We start from the raw sequence: 21302 nt of genomic DNA, 5'->3' as shown, positions 1-21302 counted from the left end.
TTGCTGCACTCACCATGACTCTCTCGACAACCTCTCCATTCATTAGGAGGTAAGCCTTCAAAATGATGAGCAGAAGGAAAAGAAATGTTAAGAGGAGAATTTTTTTTTTTTTGTCTCCACAATGTTAGGTTTACATTAGTAATGAGATTTTTTTCCAGATTAAAGTTTTCTTTGAATTTTAATTAATAATCTTAATACATTGGGAGTGTTTTCCAGTATGGTTCTATGCATTCACTTACATTACAAGGCTGTGTCATGTTGAAAGTAATTTTTGCGCCTGGCTAACTCCAAAAAATCCAGACATGTCACTGATTGATTTAGAAACAGGAACACCAATAGACGGTACATTTATTTCATCTTGTTTTCAAGATTTTATTTTTAAGCAATCTTTACATCCAATGTGGGGCTCGAACTCGCAACCCAAAGATCAAGAGTCTCATGCTTCACTGATTGAGTCCACCAGGCACCCCTCGTGAGCGGGGAAGGTGCAGAGAGCCCAACGTGGGGCTCAAACTCATGAACCGCAAGATCATGACCTGAGCTGAAGCTGGACGCCCAACCACCTGAGCCACCCAGGCGCCCCTCATCTTTTTTTTTTTTAATCTATGCATTTACCCTTTTTTTCCAGAAAGCAATTGAACCGCTCACTCACAAGGATACATATCCTCCAACAAGATCGCTTGATTTAAAGTTGTGACACCCCCCTGCCTCCAAAAAAAGAACAGAAAAAAAAAAAAATTAAACATAAAGTTGGAAGTAATATAGAGCCCAAGAGGCTAAACACATATATCTTCATGACCCAAATCTTTTCTTTGGAGGAATTCACCTGGTTGACTAGAAAAATGGAAACATAATCAAATTTAGTAGCAATCCCCAGTAGTTACTAGAATCAAATTTAGTAACAGTTCGTCAACTTACAGAACAAGTGACTTTTACCTGCCAGAGAGACTTTCTGTGGGGACCCAAGTGTAGCCTATTTTGCTGCTTGTTATTCGTTCTCTCTGCCACTCAAGTATTCCAATGACTCTGACATAATTATAGGCTATCCTTGAATCTTCTCTAATTTATTTCTTAAGTACATAATTTATAATCCTTATTACTTGAATATTAACAATAAAAATCACTGGCAATACATCTTAAACATACTCTGCCAGAGAGCCTCCAGGTTTGCACAATGCTCAAGGTCCATAAATCAATATAAAGGAAATAATAGCTCAGGCTAAGGGCAATTAATCTTGAGACAAAGGTTAAGTAGGGATTTCTCCTGTAACTCCTCATGAAAATGAGCACACGTTGATTACCTGGATGCCTTTCTCCCATGACATCCTGACAGAACTAGCAAGAAGTTCCATGGGATTAATTATTTTAACAGCCTTGAAAAGAGGCTACGAGTAACATTTTTTTTAAAGCACCCAAATAAGCAATTCTGTCCAATACCTACATTTTATTACTTGTCATCTTTATTAATTGCTTCTTATCATAAAGCTGATTATCATTAAGCTATTGATTTTTTTCGGCAAACAGCCCATCTTGAAATAGTGTTATTGGCAGGGCACCTGGGTGGCTCAGTCAGTTAAGTGTCCGACTTCTGTCCAGGTCATGATCTCACAGCCCGTGAGTTCGAGCCCTGCATCGGGCTCTGTGCTGACAGCTCGGAGCCTGGAGCCTGCTTCGGATTCTGTGTCTCCCTCTCTCTCTGCCCCTCCCCTGTTCACACACACACACACACACACACACACACTCTCTCTCTCTCTGTCTCTCTCTCAAAAATAAATAAACATTTAAAAAATTTTTAAATAATATTAGTGGTTAAAATTCGTCAAGTTTTCCTGAAAGGACTTTTCCTGTCTTTTGCTGAATCACTTTAGATACAAGGGCTATCCAAACAGCTGTTAGAACCTTACTGCATAAACATCGAGGCAACTTCATTCAATGTATTATTGTAGGGCCTGGTTTCGTAGACACTTTGGGGTCACATGCCCTTGAGAAAATGATGAAAGCTACAGACCCCTTCCCCATAACAATGCACAACAATTCATCCTATTAAATGTTACGTGCCATTTCAGAGATGTTACGGACCTCCTAAAACCTATGCAAAGGCCCCTCCACCCCAAAGATGCCATTCCTTCTAACTCAAATAAATTGATGCTGGTTATTTTAAGATATAAACACATAAATGAAAGCCGGCATAAACCTTCATAAATGAAAGTTCTGGGACTTAACTAGAAAGGACCGTAGCATCCATGTGGACAGATAGACTGTGAAGTGTTTTCATTCATGTAAAAGGCAACAGAAGTCCCCACACAGATGGAGATCCAGTTTACTAAAATTAACAGACCCTGATGTTTATAACTGAGAGAATCCTGGAACTGCCAGATATTGATATTATCATGGAAGCAAAAGGAAGCTTGAAAGTGTCCCTCCTTCATGAGAAGACTGGACCTTGGCAGGCACACCAATGATATTAAAAAAGGCTGAAGTGAATTCTGATACCACCTCCAACTATATTATATGACGACATAAAACACAGTTGTATTTTCTGACTTCGATGAGGGAAGGAGTCCTGAAATAAATAGAATATTTAGGAGCTCTCGTGATTGGATATTTGGGTCTTTTCGGTACTCATTAGTCATTTTGGTTTTTAGCAATTTTTCAGTGCCTCTCTTTTCCAACAGCAAATTTAATTTGGGGATGGGATTGTCAGGTTAATCCAGAGCTAGAATTATCTGTACAAAGAAGTAACTGTGGGCTCTGATGACCTTGCTAATTTTAACCAATCACAGGTGGCTTAGTGGGTAGGCAACAGAATTGTCATTCTGTGATTTTGCTAATAGGACGTCAATTGACCAAAAGGATTTATTTATAGATCATGAAATTCTCAGCTTAAAGTGGAACGTTATGCTTCTGTGTTCTCTTACTGGTTAAGAACTGCCACTGATGTTTCCAGTTCCCTGCTTAAAAACTATTAGGATTGACACTGTATATTTCCTATAGATTACCTGTCTGTATTGAGCACAAAAACATTACACGTGAGAACCCAGAAATTGAAGCAGATTTAGACTCTGTGAGAGGACATAAAATTTTGTGCAGGTATTCTTTTTATACGAAAATAGCTATGAAAAGTAGATGATCAAAGGTATTCTGTGGTGGAATTTACTATTCATTTTTGAGTTTTTTATTGGTGATAATTAGCTTTTTAGTATTACTTTAAATTCACACTTGAGAACTTGGGAAGTGTAATATTTTGTAAAAAAAGGAGAAGGAAATTCATGAGAATTTAACGGTAGCTTTCTCTGGATGGGTAGGATGATGGATGATTTCTATTCCCCGCTGTTTCTTTATCTTTCTTTTCCAATTTTTCTGTTACATACATGTATTGCTCTTATCATGAGCAAAAAGCAACAAAAGAAACTCCATTGGGGGGAGGGGATAGTGTTCTCGGTGTAAAAAATGTGGGCCTTTTTATTTTATTTTATTTTTTTAATTAAAAAAAATTTTTTTTTAACTTTTATTTATTTTTGAGACAGAGAGAGACAGAGCATGAACGGGGGAGGGTCAGAGAGAGGGACACACAGAATTTGAAACAGGCTCCAGGCTCTGAGCTGTCAGCCCAGAGCCCGACGCGGGGCTCGAACTCATGGACCGCGAGATCATGACCTGGGCCGAAGTCGGCCGCTTAACCGACTGAGCCACCCAGGCGCCCCTGTGGGCCTTTTTAAAAAGCAACTTGGCATAGAAGCAAGACATACCTTGTGGCCTTTGGCCAAGGCTGCCACATCGTAGAGGTGAGGAGGGGCGATGCCTGACTTGAAGGGGTGTGAGTGGAGTGTCTCAGAAAAAAAAAAAAATGTAAAAATCACACATTTCGAGGCTACAGAAGCTTCTTTCTAGTATTGAAAAGAACTATTTACATGAAGTCGTATCTCAGCCTGAGACAACCCTGAGGGACTCTTAGGAGGTTTAATGGAAGAGTTTGGGGCCACATTGTAGCCTTAAGGACAAGACCAAGGATTCAAGGGTCTTGGAAAGAAAGAATCTGAAAAAAAAAAAAAAAAAAAAGCATCGATAGTAAGATATTGGTTTCTTTAAATCTCTGCTGTGTGGCGTCAGCATATTTAAAGCTCACATTGATAATGTCTGTATTGAACATGTAAATAAAAATAATGAATTTGATAGAGGGGCACAGAGAGAGAAGCAAAGAGCCTGGAGTTTAGGCTACCAGTCTATTATCAGCTAGTGACAGCATATGATAAAGATTCACTTCTTCTAAGACATAAACAACATTATAAAATCTTGATATGTGCAAACCTGACCATATGAAATTATACAAGAACTGATTTTTCAGTTTCCCCCAGAAAAAGAAAATAAAGTTGAAGTGCCCGTCCATGTTTTCTGATTAAAAATCCATTATATAACTGCGAGGGATGACATCCTTAATATAGGAGGAAATTTTATCTATGGCTCAGTTGGTTAAGCATCCAAGTTTGGCTCAGGTCATGATCTCACGGTGTGTGGGTTGAAGCCCTGCGTCGGGCTCTGTGCTGACAGCTCGGAGCCTGCAGCCTGCTTCCCATTCTGTCTCCCTCACTCTCTGCCCCTCCCCTGCTCATGCTTTGTCTCTCTCAAAAGTACATAAACATTAAAAAAAAATTTTAAAGGAAATAACACACGATCTAAACTAGGAGTCCGAAACAGAATCCACACTATATAACCGATAACTGAATTGTATACTCATAGAGGTTTTGCTTTAGACTAATGGGCTTCTTCCCAGGTCAAAGCATGTGTCACGCTCTAACATCAACAAAGAAAGTTCATCATGGTCCAGTTGTGGATGTGGAACAGTAAACACTGCAAAATAATTCATGTCTGTAGCATGCCTCAAATAGTTAGACAATTCATCTCTTGTCAACAGGAAGCACTTCTGGGCTTTTTCAACCTAGTCCTGGTATGTGGCAGCAAAGAGATGTTCTAGAGAGTCAAGAATTTATTGTATGAAAGATGATGAACTCTCAAAGCAAGCAAAATGGAAATGCTTGTATTACATTTAGCGTAATGCTTAAGATTTCATTTATCCTGTTGCTTGTTTCAAAGTTCTCTGCCTCCTGAGATACTCACCCGGAAGAGAACCACTTCCCGCACCCCTCATCCTTTGTTCCCCTTGTGTTGTCAGGCACAAAGAAGTACACGGCAGAGCGCCTGGGTGGCTCAGTGGGTTAAGTGAGCCCAACTCTTGATTTGGGCTCAGGTCATGATCTCACAGTTTGTGAGATCGAGCCCCGTGTGGAGCTTTGTGCTGACGGTGCAGAGCCTGCTTGAGATTCTCTCTCTCTCTCCCCGTCCCTCTGTCTCTCCCCTGCTCCCGCTTTCTCTCTCTGTCTCAAAATAAATAAATTTATTTATTTATTTAAAAAAAAAAATTTTTTTTTTCAACGTTTATTTATTTTTGGGACAGAGAGAGACAGAGCATGAACGGGGGAGGGGCAGAGAGAGAGGGAGACACAGAATCGGAAACAGGCTCCAGGCTCTGAGCCATCAGCCCAGAGCCTGACGCGGGGCTCGAACTCACGGACCGCGAGATCGTGACCTGGCTGAAGTCGGACGCTTAACCGACTGCGCCACCCAGGCGCCCCTAAATAAATTTAAATATATATATATTTTTGAAAAGCACATGGGGATATAGAAAGATTGATGAGTCTTTGTCTACACCAAATGTAAAAATACCTTCCCTGAACCAGGACACTTGACCTCTTTTCCATCACGGCCAGTTAAAGTCTTAGAAACTATGAGGTGCTTTGTAAAAGGAGTCTTCCTGAGATGTTCTTTAAGTAACCTGTAGTTTTAGAGTACCCACTAAAATGTGATCCAAAGGGCAGATTCCAGATTAGCATTGGGCCAGAATATGACGAGGAAGATAAGATATGGAGAGATGTAGTCTTAGTTTCGGAGCCTATTAATCGTCATTGGTGACGTTATTTACCGATGCAGTTCACTGTCTTCTCATCTGTTAAATGGCTTCTGAGGTCCCTTCCACCTCAGAAACGCTATGATGTAAAGAATTATCCATATGTTATTTGTTTCTTTGCTTCCTTTTCTGTGTGAAAGCTGAGCACATCTGAGGTATCTTTTGATATACCCAGATCATCACTGCTCTAGAAACCTCTGTACCGTAATCTGAATCTGCCCTTCTGTCTATCCTCACCACTGCCGCCATGTTTGAAAACACCACCTCTCCCACCTGAATAGTTGACTGGTCTCCTGTTTGTCACTCTTGCTCAGACACACACACCACACACAGTCCGTTGTCCACATGACAGGTGGACAAGTACCAATCCTCCAATGGCCTCTATCTTGGAATAAAATCTCAACCCCTTTGCCTGCCTTAGAAAACCCTGCACGGTCTGGCCTCTGCCTCTCCATCATCCTTATTCCGCCCTTATTCACCATGCTTAGTTGCTCTGGCTTTTTTTTTTCTGCTCTTCAGAAACACCGAGCTCTCTCCCACCTTAGGGTTGGCTTTTGAACAAATGGCTGACTCTATCTGGAATAGTAGTCCCCGATCAGTCACCACGATGGATCCCCAAGGCTGGGCCTTTCTTGTGATTCTCAGTTTGGTTGCTGTCTCCCTTGGAGAGCTTTCCAGAACCCCGGTCCTGACATGTTCTCCGGTCACTCTCCATTTGGTCATCCTGCATGAGCTCCGCCATAGCTTGGACCGTTTTCCGAGATCATTTCATTTGTGTGTGTGTCCACTTGTTCACTGATTTTATTCCCACTCACCCAAAAATATGTGAAGAGATTTTGCTTATATTTTCCACTGACGTATCAGTAGAACGGTGCCTAACTCAATAATCATTTTTTTCAATAGCTATTTTTTGGGAAGATTTTAGAAAAAAATAAAAATACGCTCCCTTTGACTGAAATAATTTAGTTTCATCAACTCTGGGGGTCTGAATGGCATAATTGATCCATTGATATTAGTATAAATGTCTCAGCCTTGTTCCCAGAAGAGGCCTGAGCTTGTGAAGTCTGGTTCTAGAAACTGAAATTTCTGTAGATTGGGCAGAGTTAAGCGGGTTTAAGTTAGTGCAGAGAAATGATAGCATTAACCCAGAAGGAGTGAAAATAGAGGGTTCAAGGTATCTTCATGTAACTTACACCTTTAAATTATATACAGCTATCTGTAAATTAAACAACCAAGAATAAACCAGGTAGAAATAAAACATGCCTGTTTCAAACAGAACATTCACACAGATTCAAATACGGTCAGAGCGCACACAAGTCCAGAAAACCATAGCAGTGGATAGAAACAAAAATATTAGTAATGCAAGCAAAACATATGCTTAAGATGGTTTATCCTTGCTTTTGAAATGTGATGGTGGGAGCCATACGGGAGTGAGATTAGAAAAACAAAAGTCTGAATCAATAGTTCTCTTCATATGATCTTCAGAATGAGTCAGAACATCATAAAGCTTTCGTCCTTGTAGGCAAATAGATCCAATCAAACTCCTAATGGTGACTCATTTTTGAGAAGTTGCTAGGACAACCTAGAACATGCTAGAACAGGGGGAAGGACCACCCTCAAGAGGAAGCATCTGCGCATTTTCAAATACCGCCATCCCCAAGATGAACATTTGATCCCCGGAAAAATGAAATGATTTGCTTTTGACTCACAACTGGTTTAGCCATGAGGGGAATTCAGAAAAGGAGAGTAGATGAAAAGCTTTGAGAACGAATCGGAGCTGGGGCCCAGATGGGATGGAAAAGGTGACAGGGGCAGGGATAGCCGGGCAACCCCAGAGGGAGAGAACCACGGACACAGTAGACCTCTTTAGGAATGTGTCTTGGGAGTAAGGATAAGCCTGAGATAAGTATATCCGTGGGAGGAATGAAGAGTCTTGTGGAGTACATGGAATTATAAAGGCATTTCTTCCTCGCCAGCCCATCACAGGCATCTGGGCTGAGGAAGACAAGACATTTCTGGGGATGCCTGTGTCAGACTGTGAGACAGAATATAGCATAGGGGAGGTATGGAATGCCATTTTGCCTCATCCTTTATCTGGGAGCCACTTTTGCAGTGTGCCCGGCCGAATCAAGGAAACATTCTTTTCAAACATTTCTTTGCTGGCTTTAATTTTATTTGCTTTATTTTTCAATGGACCATACATTCTTATCATTCAAAATTCAGAAGCTTCAAAGGGCTATACAAATGAAACAGTTCTGTGCCACCAACGAATGGTACACATCTCTAGGTGCCCCTTGTGGGAGATATTTCAAAGAAGAAAGTATATGAGGGGGGACAGATTGAATAGCGATGTACTACACGTTATAGAGTGCTTTATTCTCTACCATAGTGTCACGCAAAGTATGACCGATTTGACTGTTTCAAATCTTCTGACCAAAAAAGGCGGGGGGTGGGGAGTTAAGTGACATATCCCAGGCTTATTACCTTTTTAGTGGAAATGTCCAGATTAAGACCCAGCTGGGGACGGGGGGAACACAAAGGAGAGAAAATAATTAAAGATAACTATAATAAATGAAATTTCCCATTACTAGTTTCATCCTTGGTGTTTTGAACAGCTACAAAGCAGAAAGTTTTAGATTCCTTTTGAGGCAAAAAAAAGAAAATTTAAATCATTAGTTTGCCTACATTGTTTCTTTATAAAATTCTATAAAAAAAAAAAATAATGGCCTTTTGTTTAGTACCACAAAAGCGACAATAATCATGGTCTTGGTGCTGGGGAATTAAGCACCAGGGCCTTTGTTTCAGCTTGAATACCTTTCTGGAACTTACCAGGAAGCCATCAACTTCACCTGACTTCTAAAGACGTCTGAAAAGACACCCACAGCAACTTAAAATATTAAAGTAATATTAATTACCTGGCTCTGAATTTCAACTCCCGTCTTTCTCTTTCTCTCACCTGCCAACGCTATTTCTTTCTGCAGTTCCAAGTTCAGCGTCAACAATGAGAAAAGGGACTCTTTTTTTTCCTACTGGCCAGGCAATGCCTCCGAAGTTTTTGGTAGCACCGTTTAGTGAATTTCAAACAGCAGAGTCCAAATCTTGATTTCTCTTGAGCTTGACTTGTCAGGATTTTATCTCTTTCATTGATCCGGAAGCCAAGAACGTTCATCCATCAGGAAGGATTTTAGGCTGAATATGAAAGTGGAACATCTGCAGCAACACTTAGCAAACTGAAAGGTGAAGAGGCATCTGCAAGTACTAATCAAGCTGTCATCTCGGGAAAAATTTCCAGAACAAATGCAATAAAGAATGATTTAAAAAGACACTGTGTATCCCAGACAGGGACTCATTTAGCTTTGGTGTCCATTGCTAGAAATGATAGTTCCTGTGTCATATTGCTAGAGTCTAAATTACCTACTTTTAAAACTACTGTAGTTACAGAGAAGACAGAATTGTTCTAAGACAGCGAGTACCTCTTCAGCAATTCAGTCATAATTTGAAATATTTAAGATTATTTCAAATATTAACGGTGTTCACGAGCGTCTCCAGGGAGCCAGGGGTTTCTAAAAGGCATTATCTCATCAGTCCGATTAGTTCCTAATGTGCTGAATGCATGGAGCAGATATTTCAAATCTTTGTCACTATATACCGCCACTACATAGATAAGCAAGGGACACCATTTATCCAACTGGGTACAGTTGGACCAAATCAAGAGATGAGACAAGCAAAGCACAAAAATCGCTTTCTCTTTATGAAATACAGCCCTACCTCAAGGTAGCTGAATGGCCCCGGGCAAGCAACTTAACATCCCCGAGCGTCAGCTTTTTCTTCGTCAAAACAGGGCTAAAGCCTTCTTCACAGAATTATTGGGAGCGTTGTAGAGCTATGCATGTGAAAGTAGCAGTCCGGAGACTGACGATAATAGATATCTATATTAGTTCTTTGGAGCTGCATAACAGTGGCACTTCACTTCGTGGCTTAAAACACCACCCATTTCTTGTCTCACAGTTTCTGTGGTCAGGAGTCCAGGCACAGCTTAGCTGGGTCTCACAAAGCTACAGTCAAGGGGTTGGCCAGGGCCGTAGTCTCATCTGTAGGCTCAACTGAGGAGGACCCATTTCCAAGCTCACATGCTTGTTGGCAGAATTCAGCTCCTTTGAGCTGTAGGGTTGAAGAACTTGGATTTTCACTGACCATTGGCTGGAGGACCCTCCGTTCCTAGAGGCCTCATGGGCCACCCTAATAAGGCCACTTGCTTTATCAAACCAGCAAGGGGGAGAGTCACCCTATATTACATAATCATAAAAGTGACATTTCATCACCCTAGCTGTTTTCTACTGAGTAAAAGCGAGTCAGAGTTCCTGCCCACACTCAAGAAGAATGGATCCCACGAGGGTTTAAAAATAAGAAGTATCCTCGGTCCACCCTAGAATCTGCCCACCACAGTATCTCATACCCATTTCCTTCCCTTTCTGCCTTACCAACCCTTTCTTTTTTCTTTAGTTTCTATGTCAGAAGACCATGACCCCTACCGTTCGTCAAACTCTTCTTTGTCTAAGTAGCTAAAGATCGCACTTTAGAGTTCCCTGAAAATAAAATAGAAGAAGACAACTCGCAGTGGAAAACACTTGGTGTTTTATAACAAGTCAAATTGTGTTCCATAAAATTACTAGTTGAGTAAAATTTGATTAAAATAGAAGCCCTCTTATTTTCTCTTGTTTCATGCTTTTGATGCATTTTTGTTGGAGTCTGTTCAGAAAATGATTGCACATCAAAATCATTGAGTACAGAAGTACTCATGAAACACAGGCGCCATAAAGTAATTTCACTAACTAGCCTAGAAGTGGTTGTGGATTTTGTTCCCCAAGCGTGGTTAAAAATAGCCCCAAGTCCCAACATGAGGCCGAAGGGCATCGATGCACGTATTGGTCGTATGGTGGTTTGGCCATGTTTGGTATGCCCTACCTGAATCTCCAGTCTCTGGAGTCTCTGAGAACCAGGATCTTCCAAAGATGATAGGAATTCGCATGACTACAAGGCTGTCGCTACCGATGGAAACAAGGACAGTGATGACTAGCTAACATTCACTACGTAGTTATTACGCGCCAGTTACTCTAAAAAGCTCTATATATGCGATCGAACACAACCCCATGAGAAAGGAATAATTATGATTTCTATTTCACAAATACAAAAACAGAGACTTGGAGAGATTAGGGTCATAGAGCAGGCAAGCAAATAGAAAGGCTAACCATAGAAAGGCTCCATCTCAGAACCTCAGAATTTGCCGTGAAAAACCAGGAGCCTAAATATTCTCTTCAAATGTTCTAGGACTGTCTGCCCGAAGCTGGATCAGAGTTGCACCTGTGGCCAAGGAATGGTGTCAGCCTTGGCTCTGACGTTCGCTCACCCTATCCTAGCTGCCGGTGAGCCATTACCCCTTCTCTCACAGCCAGTCAGTGGGGAGTGGAACAGGATATCCGTAACCCCCTCTACCCCACATGGAGTCCTTAGCGGGATTCAGGAAGGGTCAGGTTGTACCGTGCCCACAAACAGAGTAGCTAGGGCGTTTCTGCAGCGCGCTGCCCCCTCTCAGTACTCCGTGGGTCCTGTGCACTGGTCCCCTTCCACCTGGTCCCACTGGCCCATAGTATGGGCACCAAGATATCCCTTGTTTCCTCAGGCATCAGCCTCCGTACCTGATCCCCATGTCTAATGCAGTTAGTGGAGGCAGAACCCTGGTCACAGCACATCAAAATGTGCACATTTTGACGGACAGTGAGTCCATCCATATCACGTGATACGCCCCTCATTAAATTAAAATGAAAGACCGGATGGTTATACTCCATGCGCTCACCTGGGCCAGATGTGGTGAGGGTGGGCTGTGCAAGACGAAAAATTAAAGGTCTGCGGCAAGAAGGCAGGAACGTAGGTATAATACTGCTACAAAGCAAGAACCAAGGATCATGACCAGATATATGCCTCTGTCAGCAGAGATCGCTCCCAACCCCGAAGCAGAGGAGTTATATATGGACAAGACATCGTGAGCAGAATTTTTATGTGGATGTCCCACATGAGACTTCAGGGAGATCTGGTTATTATGTCTCACTAACTAAAATTATTTTCAGATATTTATATTCGGTTCTTTTTTATGTTAATTCCGTTAAGAATGCACTGTATAGATCTTTATAGAAATTTATCTCAAAAGGCAGAACATCTGATTTCACTCAAGCCAATATTTTGGCATGTCTAGTCTTCTTTCCTTAAACACTGGGCGTTTATTCCATTAACTTGCTCCATTGTGCTCACAACCCAAACGTAACAGAGAAAAAGCTTTCATCCATGAATAAGAAGCTAGTAGTGCCTGTATTTGGGGAGTTCCTTGTAGAAACCGACTTCCAGACACTTGAATATGCAAGGAGACCTTCCCAAACCCCTGATTGGACCTGCTTCCTCACCCACATAGACAAGCACCAATGCATCACAGCGGGGGAAACTTCTGGGAGTCCCGAATGAAGTCCTATGTACTAATGGGTAATTCAGGCATGGATTTTCTATACCCATACCTATATTTTCTATATCATTACACTTCTCACCATGTCTGCAAATACAATGACGTAAAACCTTGGACTGTAACTTGTTTCTGCGAGTGTTCCGCAAGATGAGCAGACATTTTTAATAAATTTTAACTTGATGAACGAGCAGTGTCTCGCAACACGAGTAGTAGGTGAAGCCGAACGTCACATGATCACAACTGAGCCAATGGTTCTTGAGATTCGCTTTGATATACAAGTGCTTTAGATTACAGGCATGTTCCCGGAACGAATTAGGCTTGCCAATCCAGGTTTTAGTCTGTACCCTCCACCACCTAAAGTAGTGACCGTTTCTTTTTGCCTTTTAATTTAATTCCAAAAGTGTTATCAGTGCTTTACAGAAGAGTGCTGTGTGGTTCATGAGTTCGAGCCCCATGTCCAGCTCTGTGCTGACAGCTCAGAACCTGGAGCCTGCTTTAGATATTCTCTCTCTCTCTCTCTCTCTCTCTCTCTCTCAAAAAAGAAATAAACATTCTCTGACTGACTAATTTCACTTAGCATAATACCCTCCAATTCCATCCACGTAGTTGCAAATGGCAGGATTTCATTCTTTATGATTACCAAGTAAATACGCTAACTCATTTGGATGTAAATTATAAAAAAATAAAAGAAAAAATAAAAGAAATAAACGTTTAAAAAATTTGTTTTTAAAAAGAAGAGTGCTATGCATGAAGGAAGCACTTAATAAATGCTGTTGCATTGAGCTGGTAAGAAAAAAAACACCACAGTCCCAGCAGCTGAACTGACTTAGTCGGTGACATGGTCCCTCTCTCTGCCATGTTCAGACAAGACCTCGGGGATACTCTGGGGTACCCTGGCTACATGAGAGTGAGTTGCAGGGAGAAAATAACGTTGTTGCTTTACTGTCTATTCCACAGTAGGCACTGTAGGAAGCTCTTCAAATATACTTACTTCTTTTCATTTTCACAACTTTTTGAGGTATGAGATAAGGAAACTGAGATTTGGAGAAGTCAAGGTCAGATATTTAATACATTGTCAGATGGGGCTCCGACTCCAAGGCCATGTTCTTTCCATGAGGCCAATGTGTTCCTTGCTTCTTTTTCTCACTTGATGGACAGTCACATCATCCTACTAAAGCTGAAGAGTATGCCCCTACAATATTTGCACGAGGGTGCTAGGAGAGGCCACAACCTTGAATTTGCTAAGTTCTGGGAGACTACTGTTTACTACTGTTTACTAAGAGTAAAGCAGATAGGACTTCAGAGTTTCTCTGCTCTGTACACTTCATTTACAAGGGAAAGAGCACAATATATATGAATCGAGCTTCACATATCAAGATTTTATCATTCGTTATGTCACTGGAAAAATAAGAATAATTTCTAAGGTGCTGATGACGAGATTAAAATCAAATTTCTAGCACGCCTGGGAAGAAAGTTAGTCTAATGGAATAGTTTAGTATTTGATGTTTACTGCAGCCGTCCAGCTATCAAAAAAGACTAGAGCTGATAGTTTTTAAAATAAGCACTCTATTTAAGGAATTACACAGAGTTGGCTGGGAAGAAGTGGTGTAAACATTTCAATTTTACACCACAATTCATTTTGATAAGTATCTGGCTTTAGTTGGTGTATCTCCCGTGGGAATCATTAGGCACTGACAGTGCTCTTTTCTACTGATATTATCACTTAATTAAGCAGCTTACTTCAGATGCCCGAGAGCGTCTGCACCTTTATTTTAAAAATAAAAGAGTACTCTTTAGAACCCCTCGTCATTATCTTCACAATCTACTTCAGTTTTATGGCTTCGTATAAAGCAATCATGAGTGGTTATTTTTATGCTGTTAGAAATAAGGAGTTTTAGGGACTCCTGGGTGGCTCAGTCAGGTCGTGATCTCACGGTTTGTGAGTTCAAGCCCTGCGTTGGGCTCTGTGCTGAAACCTCAGAGCCTGGAGCCTGTTTCAGATTCTGTGTCTCCCTCTCTCTCTGCAACTACCCCCCCCCCCCACACACACACACATGCTCTGTCTCTCTTTGTCTCAGAAATAAATAAAACATTTAAAAAAAAGAAATAAGGAGTTTTATTCTGTGATAACCATACAGCACTGTATTTCTACCCCTTAATGAGAGACATTTACAAATAAAATAAATAAAAATGCATATCTAAAACAACAGTAAGGAAAAAGCTATATTTGACTAGGAAAAATGCAGCTAAAAATTTAATTGAAAAATTTCTGAAAGCAACCAGATGGTTAATTTGCATTACACAGGTATAAATAATTTAATTATTTAAAGCATAATTTCGTGTCTTCTCTCAGTATTATACGCTACATAGAAAAATCTTCAACTTTTGCCCACATTACTAAGAAAAATAGGTTATAAGAAGTGTGTCAATTTTTCTTGTAACAACAAGGTTGTAAGTAGGAGGCTGTGTGACCTTGACCAATGGCTCAAAGTTGTAAATTACTGATAATCTGTTTAAAGGGAAGGATGTTAATTTAAAGGATTAAAAATTATCTTAGCGTCTCACTGGTCAGGGCCTGATCTCCCGGTTCGTGAGTTTGAGCTCGCCTGGAGCCTGCTTCAGATTCTGTATCTCCCTTTCTCTCTACCCCTCCCCTGCTCACACTCTGTCTCTCTCTCTCAAAAATAAATAAGCATTAAAAAGATTTTTTAATAAAAATACAAAAATTATTTTAAATAATAAGACACATTTTAATAAATGCATTGAAACAGTAAAAGTATTTTTTCTCTAAATATTGCAAAACATCAACATGAATACACTGTACTTACTATTTGAGGAATTTCAATGTACCAAAGGCACAATGGACATCTAGCACATAATCACACATGTCTTCAGGGTTACAGTTTGACTTATCTCCCCTTTATGTGCCATCTGAAACAACCATTTTCTTAGCAAAGATGCTTTTTTGCTATTTGGGATGTAGAAAGACTTTGTGGTGATATTTTGATGCTCCAAGTATCTTGAAGTTGGAATCAGTGGCACCCCCCTCAGAGCGAGGAACCTGGGTCGCTCAGTCAGTTAAGCATCCAACCTTGATTTCAGCTCAGGTCATAATCTCACAGTTTGTGGGATTGAGCCCCGGGTCAGCTCTGTATTGATGGCACAGAGCCTGCTTGGGATTCTCTCTTTCCCTCTCTCTCTGTCCCTTTTCTGCTTGGGTGCACTGTCTGTCTCTGTCTCTGTCTCTCTCTGTCTCTCAAAAAAATAAATAAATCCCCTAGAGCAAGGAGAATATTCAAAACTTCCCCTTACTAGTTAAGAGCAGAAATCAATTTGAGTCAATTTTTGAAGAAGTTAAAATAAATGTCACTTCTGTAGCTCTACTAAGGACTTCAGCTCCGGGAGTTTGGACAGCAGAAACCTCACACATCTAGTGCTATGATTGATCTTCTTTTCACTGTTCCCATTTCAATAATTGTTTGGGAACCTGAAAGAAAAGAGGAAACACAAATGAGGAGCCATAGAATGGCTGATGATACTAGAAGGTTGGGGAGGTAGCCACTGGGGGAAGCAGAGCAAGAAGATTGGAGGATAGCAGTCACACACACACACACACACACACACACACACACACTTACTTACTTACCCAGAAACACCTTTTCCTTTTGAAGTTGAGGGGCAAACCAGTTGCTTGGAAACCATTGATTCCTTGTAAGTGATGTGTTAAGCCACGCCTCATAAATTGACATCTTGTTCCCAATGCCAATAAGAGGAAGGTCAAGGATTTAAGGCTGACAAGAGGAGCCAAGTTTTGCAGATATTCAGAGCGTGGTTAGCAAAGACAGGGCGCTGAGCAGTGGAGATGACACAGGTAACTGACCTCATACTGGGTATGACGCCTTGGCGATCAGTCAATAAAGTTCCCTTTGCCTTTCACTCAGAACAGGTCCATTTAATATTAGTATTTGTATAAAATGCTTTACATGGCCATAACTGTCCTTTATTTCTTTGAATAAATAAATTGTAGTAGAAACCAAACATGTTTTAAAGTCAAAGAGATGTAGGTCTGAACTTTAGTTGTGTCCTCACTAGCTGTGTGACCTTGTGCAAAATGGTTGATGTCTCTGAATCCCGGAGTCCTCTTATGTTAGATGAAGTTAGAAACCTGACTGTAAGAATCCGCTATCCAGCTATGAGGATCTGCAATCATGTAGGCAAGTGCACACATCTTGGTGTCCTTGATGATGCTACAGGCATTGTCCTAAGCAATGGGGCCACTCAGGTGAAGCATACAGACCGGGTCCTTGCTCCTAGGAGTTTATATATTGGTCATCAGCTTCCATAAGTGATAGAATTTATTTATTTAAAAAAATGTTTTTAATGTTTTTATTTTATTTTTGAGACAGAGAGAGACAGAGCGTGAGCAGGGGAGGGGCAGAGAGAGAAGGAGACACAGAGTCTGAAGCAGGCTCCAGGCTCTGAGCTGTCAGCACACAGCCCGACGTGGGGCTCGAACCCACGAACTGCGAGATCATGACCTGAGCGGAAGTCGGACGCTCAACCGACTGAGCCACCCAGGCGCCCCTAGAATTGATCAATGTGTGCAAAACACAGTCTCACAGGGTGAAGGGGATACTAGATGGGATAGATGTCATGTAGAGCCTGCAACGATTCAAGAAATATTTAAGGGAAGAAATAAATACGGGAGAGGGGTCAAAAGCAGCAGCAGAAGTTGCCGCTGGAGAAATCAGGGAAGAGGTGTCTTGGAGGAGAGATCAGGACCTCATTTAAAGGATCTACAGGCCTGGGAGAGAAACCTGTCCTCCTGTCAGCCATCTAATGGCAGAAACAATTAACCACATCGAAAGCTTGAGCAACAGCAGGCAACCACAGATGCACGAAGGGTCACTAGTTGGTTGCAATTCTCCCCTGCTATAACAGTCTCCCCTGCTATTCGAGTCTCTGTTTTTCAGCATTTTTTCTTAATTTACAATGTGATTACGTGCATGGTGCGCTTGTAAATCTTTGCATGGTACAAGAGGGGAAGTGAGGAAATGCCCTGAGCTCTTTCGGCCTCTTTTCTTCTTCCCCAGATCCCATGATGCATAGGTGTCCCCATCACATATGCTGCTGAGTCCTTTGTGAACCCCTCCCCCACCCTCTCCTTTGGACTTTATCCCTTCGGCCAGGCGCTGGCGCATTCTTCTGCAGGGAGAAAAGAACGGAGCGCAAAGATGTCCACAGTGAAAAATCCCCCCTAATGCTGAGCATCCCTTCTGCTTTGCAGCCTCACATGGCAGGATCGTCATCCATGGCACAGAGGTACTTCACCTCCGGAATTACTGTTTCTGTTCGGCACAGAGACACTCTAACGTGCAGAGATTATTATCATATATGTGGCTTTTGTGCGCTATTTCCAAAAAAAAAAAAAGTACTGGTGAAAGGAAGATAACCAGTGAGGTTAATGCTTCTATTTAGCGTGCCCCCCGCAGGTCAGGGTACCAGATCCCCGTTTATTAAGTTGCTTCTGTGGGCGCTGATACGGAATTGTTCACATGCGTCCCTGCAATGCACATTGTCTTATTTCTTTTTTTTTTTTTTTTCAACGTTTATTTATTTTATTTTTGGGACAGAGAGAGACAGAGCATGAACGGGGGAGGGGCAGAGAGAGAGGGAGACACAGAATCGGAAACAGGCTCCAGGCTCTGAGCCATCAGCCCAGAGCCCGACGCGGGGCTCGAACTCCCGGACCGCGAGATCGTGACCTGGCTGAAGTCGGACGCTTAACCGACTGCGCCACCCAGGCGCCCCTGTCTTATTTCTTTTAAAAGGCCATTTGTCTCCCCAAAAGGCAGCATTCTCTTAGACTCTGCAAAAGTCACTTTGACCTCTTTATTCGACAGAGCTCTTACATTGCCTTTAAAATTCCTTCTGACAGAATAAGGAATTAACTGTGAGCAGACCTCGGGCACCTGCTAAAAATATGTCTCTTTTTCCCACCGTATTCCAGAGTCAAGCCAATGAGATGAATAGTTTGTTTTTTTTTTTTAAGTTTGTTTATTATTTATTTTGAGAGAGAGAGAGAACCAGCAAGGGAGGGGCAGAGAGAGAAGGGCAGAGAGAGAGAGTCCCAAGCAGGGTCTGCATTTTCAGCATAGAGCCTGATAAGGGGCTCGAACTCACAAAAACGTGAGCTCATGACCTGAGCCGAACTCAAGTCAGACGGTTTCACTGACGGAGCCACCCAGGTGCAAAGTGAATAATTTAAACGTAATCTGGTTGCAGGTAGCAAAAATGAGGATTGTGGAAAGGCGAGAATTGATACCCATTTCGAAACCATTTCTTAAAAAAGATAAAAAAAAAAACTTGAGGCCTATGCACTATGGAACAAAAAGGCTTCCACTTGGAAGGTTGATTTTAGCCCTCATGTTGGTATTCGACTGTTGTTCAGCATGCCTGGTGGACAGCCTGGCCCATAGGAAGAGCTTAATAAATAACTGCCCAGGGAATGGATTGGTAAATGTACCCGTCTGAGAGCACGATCTTAAAAGGTATGGAACTGGAAAATTAATCGTACTTTGATGCCGCAGGTCAGATACTCCTCTTGGGATTACGTCGCAAATTTCCTTCCACAGAGTGACAGTTCTAAGGGCTCTGTGCTCTGACAAATCACATTGCCTTTCATAGTTTAAGGATCCCTAATGCTAGGCGAGTGCACCTGTGGGCGGATGCCCTTTTGCAGCAAAGCTTGGGGTAGACCCCGAGTCTAACATTCAGACAGAACCCACGGCCCGCACTGATGAGCAAGTGTGCTCACGGAACTCAGATTTCTGATGTGTAGATGTGGCAAGAGCTTTGGGCGCTTTTTATTGGGCTTTTCAGTTCTAAGTTTGCTTGTTAACTTTTGACGCGATATTGTGAAAAGATAAACTGAGGCATATTTAAAAATTCTAAGAGCTCGTTTGAGCCAAAATCCATTGAAATTGGACAACACCAGACCGGAAGTGGTGAGGGGCAGTCTGTGACAGGGAGGGGCAAGACTTTTAGAGAGAAGAGGCGGAACCGAGCCAGGAAATCGTTTGGCAAATGCTTAAGCATTTGGATTCTTTGAAAGCCCAGTTGGTGGTTTGTGATCAGTTGTTCTTGGGTTTCAATTTCTTTCTTTCTTTTTTCTTTTTTTTAATTATTGAGCGAGAGAGAGAGAGAGAGCACAGTGGGCAGGGGAGAGGAACAGAGGAAGAGAGAGAGAGAGAGAGACAGAATGAGAGAGAGAATCCTAAGCAGGCTCCACACTCAGCGTGAGCCCGATGTAAGGCTCGATCCCATGACCTCCGCTGAAATCAAGTCGGGATGCTCAACTGACTGTGTCACCAGGTACTCCCTACAGGTTTCAGTGTCTTAACCGTGAGGCATTTCAGGTTTAGGTTTTGGTTGGCTAATGTAGGCTACTAAGGCATTAAAGCCACTTTCATCGAAAGACCTCCTTCTTTAATTAATTTAACAATAGTAACCCCACAGAAACTTTGTAACTATAGAAATTGAAAATGTTACCACCGTAACCCAATGACAAACGCTCTCTCTGCCTGTTTCTCTTTGGTCCTTCTTCCGTAGCCTCGGAGAACTTGGGGTAATTCCAATTATACTTTGAAGACCACTCAACATCCCGTCTTTTTCTTTTTTTCTAGATAATATTCTATACAAACATTTTAAGTTGCTGCATAGTCTTCCCAATTGTAGATAATTCTGCAACCTGGTGTAATGACGTTCAGTGATGTCATTTTAACATCAGTGCCCTGTGTGTGTGTGTGTGTGTGTGGGTGTGTGTGTGTATTAGCAGATATAGATAAATAGACAGCTACGAATTCAATAATATATACACATATATTGGGAGGAACAGGTATATATGAATAAATAAAAGCCTCTCAACTATTTGTAAATCGAATACTCAGCAACCTCATCTTATGGCAAAATAAACGAGTCAAAAACCAAGCAGAGAGGGGCGCCTGAGTGGCTCATCCAGTTGAGCTGCCCACTCTCGGTTTCGGCACGGGTCATGAACTCACAGTTTTATGAGTTCGAGCCCCCACATCAGGCTCTGTGCTGACAGTGCAGAGCCTGCGTGGGATTCTGCCTCCTCTCTCCCTCCCTTTCTCTCTCCCCCTCCTTTGCTCACACTGTCTCTATCTCTTAAAAACAAAACAAAACAAAACAAAAAAAAAACAAGAAGAGAGCAAAAAGCTTTTTCAGTAGCCAACCTAGATGACACAGAACTGATGAATCTTCATTATATTAAGCACTCGCCGTTCTTATTGAGAATCTACTACTCTTACTTTACGTGCGATTCTAACACACTTGGTTGTTGGTTTTGATGTTAGTATTGATATTGATATTAATAATGGCTAGGATCTATTAGCCCGGAGAGAGGTGGTGAAAACGATTAAAACGACCGTGAAACCTCACTGAGAGAGGAAATCTGAGACCATCTAGGAAAAGAGAAAAAAATTTCAAAATACGTCCCAAGATGTTTCTGTGGTGCAGTATTCTGGTAGGAAGCTATTTAAGAAGTGCTGCTTTATATTCAGGAGACTATTTCTGAGGGCGAGGAAATACCTAATATATTTGGAGATATTTCCATCCAAATTTGATTTTAAAAAACTAAAGTGAGAGTTCGAAGGACCAAAACAACAGTCCTCAAAATTTACCTCTTTAAAACAATTTGTTCCTCCTTGGGGCACTTTGGATGGCTCCGGTGGTGAAGGGTCCGACTTCAGCTCAGGTCGTGATCTTGCGGTTCATGAGTTTGAGCCCCACGTGGGGCTCTGTGCTGGC

General features: G+C 41.7%; 1 protein-coding gene across 6 annotated transcripts in view; it reads left to right on the top strand.

Moving 5' to 3' along the window:
• The window catches only part of PHACTR1 (phosphatase and actin regulator 1), a 570997-nt gene that overhangs the window by 120243 nt on the left and 429452 nt on the right, over positions 1–21302 (top strand). The window lies entirely within an intron of this gene.

Source organism: Puma concolor, chromosome B2 (genome assembly GCF_028749965.1).
Source record: "Puma concolor isolate L17-30 chromosome B2, mPumCon1.1.hap2, whole genome shotgun sequence".
Classification (NCBI taxonomy): Eukaryota; Metazoa; Chordata; class Mammalia; order Carnivora; family Felidae; genus Puma; species Puma concolor.
This window is presented reverse-complemented; position numbering and strand designations above follow the sequence as displayed.